Genomic DNA, 12242 nt, shown 5'->3' with positions numbered 1-12242 from the left:
TACACCACCGCGCGCCTCAAGCACAGACACACAAACAATCCTTCATGTGAACCCAGTGATTGGCATTGATACATATTTAAACTAAACAGTTTCATCCGTTTGAAAATTGCCAGAAAGCTGCCAGATCTTTTATGAACGCTATTTATCAGAACCCGTTGCTTCATTCGTGGTTTCTCATAAATGTGAAAACCCAACCCAACTGGTTTTCAAGAGTTAAGAAACGCATTCCCATTGGTGACAAGCAGTGCGCTAACGGCAGAGTTTCTCCAGGGGTATTTACAATGTGCGTTTCCGCCTGCTACCCACTCCTTAACGTATCTCTGCCGTACCACCATTTGATTCCGCCGGATCCCGGTTACACAGGCGGTGTCGTCGACCACGTTAATGAACCTGGTGAAGTTAGCGCGCACTGGACGTGAAGCAGCGCCCAACCAGGCCTACTAACGTCGCCAAAGCAGACTACAACGGCGACGGAAGGGTATCGCCGTAGCGAAAGCAGGGGTGAGCTTGGGGAATGCAGTGTTATAGCGCCCTATCGCCGCGCCCTCTATACTGTGATCCTTGAGTGAAGAGCGCCGTCCGCCTTCTCAGCGGCGTTGGGAGTTTTTTCTCTTTCACGCAACGAAAGAAACGTTGGCTGCTAGGGGTAAAAAACTTTGCTTTCAAAAAAGAGTGTACATGAAGGCTTTTCGAGCCTTTGAAGTTGGCGACTGGCCGTAGAACAAATATATTGCTTAAATGGCACAGATAGCAATTGTGGAAGCAAATGGTAAATACTTTTTTTCGACTTTACGAACAAAGTTGGGGTGCACCGTAAACCGGAATCGTTAACTCCGTCCCCGCACTAAAATTTCTGATGTCAGCTTACGACCACTCAATGAGTGCGCCGAGGTAGAAAAATACGCATTTGAGAAATGTATCCACTCATCAAGTTCCCATTTCTTAATAACTATCGCTGGTTCCAATTTACAGGTTGAGCTTTAAAGGCGGTAGCAATTTAAAGATTGCGCTTGGTGAGCGAGAGACCGGGATCGATGTGCGCGTGCATCACGTCGCTTACAACGTTTTCAGAAAGAGACGATGTTCGCGTAAGGGTAAATAGAAACCGCAGCTTTTAATTCAGCCCACGCACACAGGTGGATAATGAAACATATTATAAATATATATATATATATATATATATATATATATATATATATATATATATAGTAAGTAAATGAGGGGCTCGTTGAGGAAATACAGAAAGATAGGCCAGCAGTCTAGAACGCCAAAGGAGGCATAGGGGTGTGGTTAGGCTCTTTTTTTTCACTACGGTTAGTGAAGTAAACATTTTTTTTTAAATATACAGACCAAAGAAAGAAATAAAAACACGCGCCCAGAGTGGGGACCGAACCCACGCCTTTCGATTGCATGTCGAATGCTTTACCAATTCGGCTATCTGGGCGACTGTGTTCTCCTTAACTTTCTGGGCTATTTATATTTACTAGAAGTGTATCTGACTCTTGAGGGTGGTAGCCAGCGCCACTCTGACTACGCAGGGAGAACCGTAGTGAAAAAGAGGGAGAACACAGGGAGAACCGTAGAGGGACAACACAGGGAGAACCGTAGTGAAAAAGAAGAGAGCCTAACCACACCCCTATGCCTCCTTTGGTGTTCTAGACTGCTGGCCTATCTTTCTGTATTTCCTCAACGAGCCCCTCATTTCCTTACTATATTATTCTGCGAAAGCCTAGCAAGGGTCTCGGTTCTGGCAGCCTTGTTACCTAGGTAGCATAAGAGGGCTTCCCGCCCTTTACCCGCTCATGACAGGCTGTAGACGTTCGAGTCACGCCCCGGGGGCTGAAAAGGTCCCCTTCTCCCTGTGTAGTCAGAGTGGCGCTGGCTATCACCTTCCAGCGTCAGATACACTTCTAGTAAATATAAATAGCCCAGAAAGTTAAGGAGAACACAGTCACCCAGATAGCCGAATTGGTAAGGCATTCGACATGCAATCGAAAGGCGTGGATTCGGTCCCCACTCTGGGCGCGTTGTTCTTTCTTTTTTTCTTCTGTATATTTAAAAAAAATGTTTACTTCATTAACCGTAGTGAAAAAGAAAAGAGCCTAACCACACCCCTATGCCTCCTTTGGCGTTCTAGACTGCTGGCCTATCTTTCTGTGTGTATATATATATATATATATATATATATATATATATCGTTTTATTTCATTTATTCAACCTATATATATGTAGGGTAAGTAGGGTAGGGTACATATGTAGGGTAAGTAAAGACAGCGACACATGAGAAAACCATTAAAAATGAAGTTTACTGACGTTTACTGAAGTGAAGTTTACTGACGTCTTCATAGGAGTAACCATTAAAAAAATGGAGAACCTTGCTTTAAACCTATATTTGTGACTATCAGTTACATGAACGTTTCGTCCTCCCAGGTAATTTACACCTCACTATTATTGTATATTCCCTCATACAAATGTATAATGTTCTTGTCTAATCACTCCCGCTCAAGTATGGTATATAGAAGTTCTCTATCTACATTGTCGTAGGCTCCCTCTATACAGAGGAATGCTATCCTTAGTGGTCGCTTCGGAGCCATTGACAGCTCTATGCATTATTTTAGGACAAAATATTTTCGTCCTAGCACCTGTCTCGTCTGAATCCATGTTGTAGTTTTCCCAGGGTGAAGTTCCCGTCTATCAACGCCTGTAGTTTCGCTTTTATGGCTTGCATTGCCAGTCTGTAGGACACTCAAGTAATGGTAGTACGCCTGTACGAATTGGCATCATCACTGCCTCCTTTACTCTTATATACCATATTCATACTACTCTTACGCCGATTGTCCGGTACTTGCTTATTTTTTATCACTTTTCCGATTGCACAGATCAGTTTTGGCTTGCTTTTTGGCCCCAGTAGGTTCATCAGCCGTATAGGAATTTCATCCGTCCGTGCTGCCGTATAGGCGTAAACATTTTCTTTGGCTTTTTTTTCAGTTTATAATCTCTAACTTTGGCTCCCTAACTGTGTGCACCTCAGTTGCTCCACTCTCTAAATGTTGTAGCCCTCTCTCAGTTGTTCTCAACTTGTCTTGTATCGTTGAGCGTATTTGAAATACCGCTCCTTCTCCTATTAATATATCTCCTTCACAGTTTATGACATGACGTTGTACTTCGAACTTCTTCCTTAGTTCCTTTACATGGTTTCAAAACTTTGTCGGTGCGCCTTTATGCCTTGTCCGTATGTTCGAGACCCATGGCTCACTTTTTCGCTTACGTTTCTGCTGTACCAAGTATTGTACCTCCATCTTTTTTAGGGGGTACCAATTCCATTTCAAACTTATTTCCTCTGCTTGCATTCCCACTCACTTGGCCTCCCTGTGCTCTCTCGATACTTCCTGTCCTTGTGTTATAGCTTCCTTGATTTCTTGTTGCACTAGCGTCTGGGCTTTCTTTTTCCATTCTGGTTAGTTGCTTTCTTTCGCGTTCCTGCTTGTTCCTTGATTGAAAGCAATCAGTTCGCTACATTCACAATCTTTCGTAGGTTGTCTTTTGGTCCGTCTCCGGGCTTTTGGCAATATTAGCCATTTGAAGATCGTTTTATTTAAAGTCGTGAACCACCGTTTTCGGGTTTTGACCTTCTATTTTTCTAAAAGTCAAAGTTATCTGTTTATGGTCAGTTTCTAAGCTGTTAGCACCTATTTCATCTATTTGTATTAGAGTCAACCGTTCATACACTCCTTCTTAAAGGAGTCCGTAGACTATACGGGACTGCTGAGTGTCACCACCTTATCTATTCTTACATAATATGAAGAAAAATGGCAGACTTCAAAAAGTTCATTTCAAATTTGAACAATCAAATAAACGTGTTTAGTACATAATGTCCTTCGGGTTACTATATACCTGCATAAAACACCAAAGCAATAGAGCTAAACCAGCAATCGGTTACTGTTCTGCGATGTATTGCTAAAATAAATGGTCAACCGTTTTGAGCCTATTTCTTATGAAGGCAACGGCTCATTCACCACATGAAAAATGTGCCCTTTTATCAGAACACTTTGCGCACATTCGCACTAAGATTGGGGTCACACTTTTTATTCTCGGAAGGTTATCTTACAGATTACTTATAACCGAAATGCTCCCCATAAGTGTTTCTAAATCATCCGACATATTAAATTATTTCCCGCTTACCTGAAATGACAATATAAAAAAGGGTGCTTGTGAAGGGAGTAAATATCGGCCGTAGAATCTGCTCCACCTGGGATTTAATATTCTCAACACAAGAGAACTTGTTTGTTTTTGTCGTAATGTAGTGTTAGTTCCAGGTCGTTGCACTTGGTACTCGGGCCGACGAAAGCTATGGGGAACAGAGATTATCATCTTGAAGGGGGCTGTCAACGAAATAAACGCGGCAATATTGGCGCATCCGGCACCAAAGGATGTTTTAGCAGTTGGTTTTACAGAGTTCAAGGAGGTAAGGTAGTCTCGATCATACGTAGCCGTATCATTTGTAAATACATACATATTTGTACCTGTTTGTACTCAAAGCTCAAATGAACCACTGAACACCAGGATGAGTGAGTACATGCGCAGAAAAAAGTCGCATGATGATGAGCGAATACATACTCAGAAATAGTTTGTACTATGGCGAGTGTGCACCCGACGTGAGTACATGTCCTGGAGAATTTCATACTGGCTGCTACAGTGCTCAGAAAGTATATATCTCACGAGCACATGTACGCGTACATGCAGTACTCGTGAGTTGTACTTAATAATACTGTTTTGGCGAACAGAAACTTCTAAATTTTATCATGCACTCTAGTCGCGATCTGCAGGAATGAGTATCACACATTTCGCTGCACCCCTTCATAATCATCATCATCATCACCAGCCTATCTACGCCCACTGCAGGGCAAAGGCCTCTCCCATTATTCTCCAGTTACTTCAGTCCTGTGCCAACTGTGACCAATTTATCCCCGCAAACTTCTTGCTCTCATCTGCCCATCTACCTTTCTGCCGCCCCCTGCAACGCTTTCCTTCTCTAGGGATCCACTCTGTTACCCTTAATGACCAGCGGTTATCTTGCCTTCGCATTACATGCCCTGACCACGTTCATTTCTTCTTCTTAATTTCTACTAATATGTCTTTACACCACTTTGCTCCCTGACTCACTCCGCTCTCTTCTTGTCCCTTAATGTTACACCTATCATTTTCCGCTCCATTGCCCGCTGAGTCGTTCTCAATTTAAGTTGAACCCTCTTAGTGAGCCTCCAAGTTTCTGCCCCGTAGGTGAGTACCGGTAAGATGCAGCTGTCATACACTTTCTTCTTCAGCGACAATGGCAGGCTGCTATTCATTATCTGGGAATGTCTGCCATATGCACCCCACTCCATTCTGATCCTTCCAATTATCTCTACCTAATGGTTGGGATCTGGGGTCACAACTTGGCCTAAGTAGATATATTCGCTTACAACTTCCACTGCCTCGCCGCCTATCTCAAACTGCTGTGCTGTCGCGAGGTTATTGATCATTACTTTAGTTTTCTGTATATTATTTTCAGGCCCACGGTTCTACTCTGTTCGCCCAGTGCGGAAAGCATGCTTTGCTATTCGTCCCCCGACTTACCCCTTAAAGAAGTATATATTCTGGTTATAAAGAACAGATCTGCGGCTCTCTCTGTTCCTTCTTCCGCTGTGCTTCCGCTTTCGGCATGCGCTCGTCACGGTGTTGTCATAGTGATAGCCCGTGCAAGATTTCGGGGCTTCGCTGAAATTTCTTCATTCAAATTATTTCCCGAAAAGGTAGCGGCAGGGTGATAGCTTGCCCAACGCACACTGGAACCACCTGTTGTCCGTCTTCACTATTGGTTTCAAGAAAAACTGTAACCTGTTTTCGTTAGACAAAAATGATGGAAATGGACCAGAAGAACCAGTATGCACGAACTGAAAGCGCTATCCGGTTCTATGGCTTTGGCCTAATCGAGTCCATACTAGTTGCACACGATGTGAGTGCCAGTGGCTGATAGCTGGAACAAATTAGTAAAAACTCTTGTGAGCGGGAGTAAACGAGAGTACATACTCAATAAAGGTGAGTACGGAAGAGTACGGGTGAGTACAGGTTGCTTGCGAGTACGGGTGAGTAAACACGTCTTGAGTACGACCAAGTACAGAGTGACTACGAGTACTCGTGAGTAGAAATTGTGTAAGATTACTCGTGAGTGCAGATTGTGGAGTAATCACTGCAGATTGCTTACCAGTACACGCGAGCATTCATACGTTCCAATACAAGGGAGGAAAAATAAAATTGAGTGCAGAAAGAGCGAGTTGGAGTGATTTTGAGGACAGAGGACCATTGTGAGTTTGAGTTTGAGCGAATATAGTGGCAAAAAGAAAAACATGTGATTGAGTTTAAGTGAACTCTTTCTGTTTTGCAACCCATGTTTTGAAACTCTTCCGACTTTTTTTTTCAAAACATTCCCTTTATAAGGAACCCGTGTTCTTTGAATACTTCGCGAACACAGTATTCTGTGCACTGTCATAAGACTTCATGATATTGACGTCTCTTTTGCTCACCTTTTTCTTTCAGACAAATACCGTGGTAAAGGAGGAAGACAAGTCAGTGTGAAGAGAAAAATGTTTGCAACAGATTGAAATTATTGGGTGGAAACAGGAAAATAATTAGTATAATAGAATGCACAACGACAACACATCAACACAGTATACAATGTAACCAATTTTTTGTGGCCCACAAGAACACACCCAGAAGAATGAAAAGGAAAATAGGAACGGGAAAGTAAAAAAAAACATCCAGGCAAATCCGCTGCCCAGCAAGGCTCTCTTGCAATTATAAAGTTCCACACGCGCAAAAAAAAGTCGATAACAAATACAAGAATCGCAACAGAACCTGCCATCAGGACTTTTACTGAAAGTGGTCATGAATTAAACACAGGAATGCTACGCCTAATAACTTTAGGCAGTTCGGCCGCTTACCGTCATCGGTGGGGTGGTCGAAACAACGCCTCCTACGGCTTAAAGTGTTTTGATGTTCGCAAAAAACGGTAAGGTAAGGGCGTATTTCTGCCAAACGCGCCCTCCGTTGTGGAAGCGCGGGAAAGCTCAAAGAACGATTTCGACGCCGTTCAATGTAATTAAATACCGCATGTTGAAGTATTTTAGGCACTTTTTCAGGTTTGCCGGGAATTAAGCATTGATAAAATCAATACAAAAGGAACATACAATTTTGGTGTCAATACTTAATTGGCATTTTGTATCAAACAGCGCAAAATAAGCCACATAAAAAACCTGCGGCATTTTTGATGGTTGCATTGATCATTAGTTATGGTATTTTCTGGAGAATTAGAATATTTTAGTCAAGCGTGTTCGGGTGAAATGGCTGTACGGAAATATTTGTGCTTAGTGCTACTCCTGAAAAAACAGCAGATCTAAGTGAAAAGAAAAAAAACGCCCGTGTTTTCGAGATTTTGCCGCACGTAAAACTTCCCCATGTGGTCAACATTGATTCGGAGCCCTCCATTACGGAGCGCCTCATCGTCCGTGTAGCATCGGAGCGTTAAACCTCATAATGAATAAATTAAAATACAGCAACCATGAATGTAATTTAAGATTCTGGTTGGCTTAGCCCTGTAAATGGCGAGTGGGAGACTAATTTTGAAATAAATATTGACCACTTTTTTCCCAAAAACACACGTTCGTTAGTTCCGTACAAACAGCCATGTCGTTCCGCTGTATCCGAACTGGCTACATAAGCAAGACCCCACTTTCCTTTACAAAGTGCAAAATCTCTCTTTAATCAGACATGCTACCGTTTCTTCCTTATTTACCCTGAACGCACACCAACGCCCACCAAAGGTTTTTTTCGATATATCTTTTCAACTTTATATACCGAGCTGCACCAACGGTGTTCGAACTTTTGATGACGGCAAGAACGACGCAGACTCCGAGCTCAAAGCACGCATAAGCAAAGAAGAAGACGACCAGGACAGGCGAAACGATGGGTGTGCACAGTTCGATTTTAGGTAAATATTTCTAAATAGATTTGCTTTTTCTATCGAGGACGGCTTCATGCCTTACCTTCATTTACAAACGGTACTGCATAATTTTATAATACCCATTGCAGTTGACGGTGCGCTTTAGGAGAAAAGCCGCACAACGCTGCAGCTTCCCCTTAGGACGGCCTGAATGGCCCAGACGCCGCCGTATCCGCCTACGACAACATTGGCCTTCTCCGACAGCAAATAAAGCCATCTTCAGTATTCACAGTACACGCCTAATCGAACTACTTGTTCTGCCAAACGATTCAGTCAAGCTTTGTATGGTCGAGATTTTTATGGAGATTTTCTGATGGTGTAAGTGGCAAACATTAGCTAGGGCATGGCTATCTTGTCAACGACAAATATTTAGCCACACTTTTTATGTTTCCTAATTGTATGGCAGATACGAGGTTTGTCAATGAAAACGGTAATGAAATTAATGAAACATCTTAAAAGCCATCCAGGTATAACGTTATAGCATCCTGGTGGTGGTTCGGGTGTGCGACGGCAAAAGGAAAGGAAATTCACCGGGGATATTTTGAGCTCGCGAGGGAGCTCACCTGCATACAACCGAGTGCAGGGGAAGGGAAGTAGAGGGGGAGTGATAGGATAAAATAGAAAGAGATATAGAGGGAGAGAAACGTATAAAGAGAGCTATCGGTCCTAGAAAGCTGTCAGTCCGGGCACACTAGTCAATCACTGCACTCCGGGCTACAGCCGCTGCTTAAGGCCGGTCGTCTCCAGGAAATGAAGCAGTTATCGCATCTTCCTCTACCTGTAGTACTTCCAGGGCGTACAAAATGCGCGATAGAGCGACATGTACAGGCACAAAGTTTAGGACGCCGATATCACGAGCTAGGATTTGCTGTACAAACTACAGTGAACCACTCTACTCGGTATACATCAACGTTTCTAAACCTCGGGAGAGAGCTGCCGATTGCGATGAGCCGAATTCCGACAGTCCGCAGCGGAGCGGCGGTGGCACCTTCAGCACGCGCTGAGCGCGCGGCTGAGCTGCGCTAAAAGATGACGGAGCCTTTACGCAAAGCTCGCCAAAATCTCAAGACTGTTAGAGCACAGCAGAAACCGCAGTAATGCCGCTCGCATCGGGATATTCACTATGAAGTGGGTGACCTGGTGCTGCAAAGGAACCATGTACTGAGTGACGCCAGCAAGAAATACTCAGCTTCGCTGGCGCTAAAGTGGTCCGGTCCGTACCGAGTGAAAGAAAGAGTGGGTAATGGACGAACCTCTCGCCATGCCCCGAGCAAAACTAAGGCGTAGTCAGGGCCAACAACCAGGCCCTGGGACACGCCAGAGCTTACGAATCCGACGGAAGAAGTTTCCGACGCTCTGGTAGTGCACTTAGCCAACGGGTATTCAGGCTTTTAGTGGTTGTATGTGTTTAATGTTGGTAAACGGAAACTCCGCGCTGCTAGATCCAATCGATGTGCTAGTGGCAATCTGCTTAACTTTAACCTGCGGTCGGATACAGGTGTCGATCGTAGCCTTTCTTTGAGCCTGCCTGCCGTCCAAGCGTGCTGAACAGACAGAAGAACGCATCGAAGCGCCATCTCTCTACGTCATCATAGTCCGCGGCAGTGCCTTTCAACCACTTGCCGGCATCCTCGATGGGTGAACAACCGTCGCCACCCACAGAGCAGCCAGAGCGCCTGGATGTGGCTACCTGGACCTACTAGGCGGGGACCGATTCGGCGGTCGGCTACGCTTTGTGAAGCCCCTGGAAGCGGTAGGAGCGGGCTCGAGTTGGAACTCCCGTGGCGCGCTTGTTCCTGCCGTTCCAGGGCCGGACCGTGGCACGTGCTGACCGCCGGGCCAACGCTGTGTGTCTTCCCCTCAAACCAGGGACCGAGCTCTGCAAGTGCGGGGCGGTGTTGCTCCACGAGTCTCGCAAGAGGGGAGAACTCCACCGTGGCAGGAGGCCGGAGAAGCCACGGCGGGCAGCCGCGGGCCACAGCGAAGCGGCCAAACGAATGCTCTGCAGGGCCGAGCCAGAACCTGCCTATGCACAGTGGCTGCTCGCAACGGCCGGCCATCGCGCCGCCGGGGAATCCGAACCTCCGCGCCGCAAAAAGCAGCGACGGTCCACCACCAGGGTCGAATCGGGCTTCTAGAAAGGAGTCGCGACCTGCTGCCGGAGAAGCAGTGCCAAGCCCAAACAAGCCCGGGTGGGCAGAAACCCTAAGACCACCACTCCATGCTCGATGCTGCCGCCGCTGCCACCACCTTTGCCGGCGGCACGCCGCCCAAAACCGCCCCATTCGCTGCGGCCGCCGGCTGCCAGCGCTCTTGTCCCGCTGGCCACTCCTTCCGCCTACGCCACCTCAGCGAGAACGGGCTGTGCTCCCGGGGCAACGCTGGTCGTCCTGGGCTCACCAGACTCAAGCCCTACCTATCCGGAACCGGGAGCTCTCTAGCCAGCTGTGAAAAAGCCGGCTGGGGTAGGTGCGTCAACCACGGGCACCCACGGACCTGCCCTACGTGCCATGAACATCTGTGATGGGCCGCCGATGGTTGTGCTAGGCGATCAAGCGGCCGAGCCATCGAACCTGTCGGTGTGGTGGTGAATTGACAGCCTGCAGGCGCTCGGTCAGGGCATGGACGTTGAGGTAGCTTACTGGGAGCATGTGGGGGAATAGTTTTTTTATGTAGGGAGATGTAAACCCGGTTGGGGGAAGTTTAAGGGTGGAGGGGTGTGGTAATGCTCAAATATTCCCGCATTCCTTCATTGTGGTCCCACTCTCGCCGCAGGTGTCGCGGCGTGCTTGAGCGGTGGGAGGCGAGTTAGTGATTCATTAATTGTGTTTGATATATTCCGGATCTTCGTTTTCCCCCGAACCCGCCGTGGCCGCTGTCCAGCGCGCCGCGAGTTGGGATCGCTATCCTTCTAGCGCGGGAGCCGCTAGGCGAAGCCCGCTTTCCAGGCTCAGCGAGTAAGGCGACCCCAAAAGGTGCAGACAAAATCACATACACCATGTTACAACACCTACACCTAGACACCCATTGAAACGCTCCTACATGTACTCAAGAAAATATGGCTTTCGGGACACGTGGCATGCTCTTGAAGGGAGGCCGTAGTAGTGGCGTTAATGAAGGAAGGGCTCTTCCTCTCCCGTTAGTTATCGTCCCATTGCCCTGACAAGCTGCCTGTGTAAGCTCGTCGATAAGATGATCAACAGGAGGCTCGTGTACTTTCTTGAGTACAACGGTCTTCTTTAGGGCTGCTAGGCGCGCTTCATGGCGGGGCGAGCTACAAATGACCAACATGTTGCCTTTGAATCATAAATGAAGGATGTTTTCTTCCGCAAACAGTTTTGCACAACGGTGTTTTTTGGCCTTTACCAGGCCTATCATACTGCTTGGCGTTACGGGATCCTCAGTAACCTGAAGTCTTTCGGTGTTGCGGACCATATGCTCAACACCCTTGCTATTTATTTCTCTGAAAGGACGTTTAGCGTGAGAGTTGGCAAGGCATTGTCAAGAATTTCTGTGCAAGAAAAGGGCATGCGGAGAGGTAGAGTTCTAAGCTGTACTCTGTTTATAATTCAAATGAACTCTCTTGGTAAGGCATTGCCACCAATCATTTCTTACTCTATCTATGTAGACGACATGCAGATACCTTTTAACCCTTGTAATATGTCAATCTGTGAACGTCAGGTCTAGCGTTGTGTTAAAAAACTTGCCAGCTGTGCAGACTAGAATGGTTTTAAACTCAATCCATAAAAAAGATCCTGCGTTGTGTTTTCCAGAAATCGCTGGATCCATTCGGACCCAGACATTACTCTAATGCCATTTTAATTCCTTTTAAAAAGGAGCACCAGTTTTTAGGCATAATATTCGATAACAAGCAAACATTTGTTCCACCCTTGAAATATCTTAGGCAAAAATGCCAAAAAACTATGAATAATCTCAATGTAATCTCCCACCAGTCGTATGGCGCAGACAAGCAACTCCTCCTGCGTGTTTATAGCGCCCTAGTGGGATTTCACTTATACTACGGCAGTGTCGTATACGATGCGCAACAAAAACGGCACGAAAAAGCTGGACCCATTGCTGCATTTAGCGCTACGTCTCGCAGGGGGCACTTTTCGCACTAGCCCTGTCCAAAGTGTGTATGTAGAATGCAATAAATGGTCCCTAGATCACGAGAGGGTGTACATGGACGTTTTAAATGCAGAGC

General features: G+C 46.1%; 2 non-coding genes across 2 annotated transcripts; one reads left to right on the top strand and one right to left on the bottom strand.

Moving 5' to 3' along the window:
* Nucleotides 1-1372: 1372 nt before the first annotated feature.
* Trnaa-ugc (transfer RNA alanine (anticodon UGC)) lies at nt 1373-1444 on the bottom strand. Its single transcript has one exon. It is a non-coding gene; the product is annotated as a tRNA-Ala (tRNA).
* A 509-nt stretch (nt 1445-1953) lies between these two features.
* Trnaa-ugc (transfer RNA alanine (anticodon UGC)) lies at nt 1954-2025 on the top strand. The gene has a single exon. It is a non-coding gene; the product is annotated as a tRNA-Ala (tRNA).
* Nucleotides 2026-12242: the final 10217 nt, after the last annotated feature.

This window comes from Haemaphysalis longicornis, unplaced genomic scaffold, assembly GCF_048455015.1.
Source record: "Haemaphysalis longicornis isolate Haplotype H1 unplaced genomic scaffold, Haemaphysalis longicornis Haplotype H1 scaffold_8, whole genome shotgun sequence".
Taxonomy (NCBI): domain Eukaryota; kingdom Metazoa; phylum Arthropoda; class Arachnida; order Ixodida; family Ixodidae; genus Haemaphysalis; species Haemaphysalis longicornis.
The sequence above is the reverse complement of the archived record's forward strand: the minus strand, read 5'-3'. Positions and strand labels throughout refer to the sequence as shown.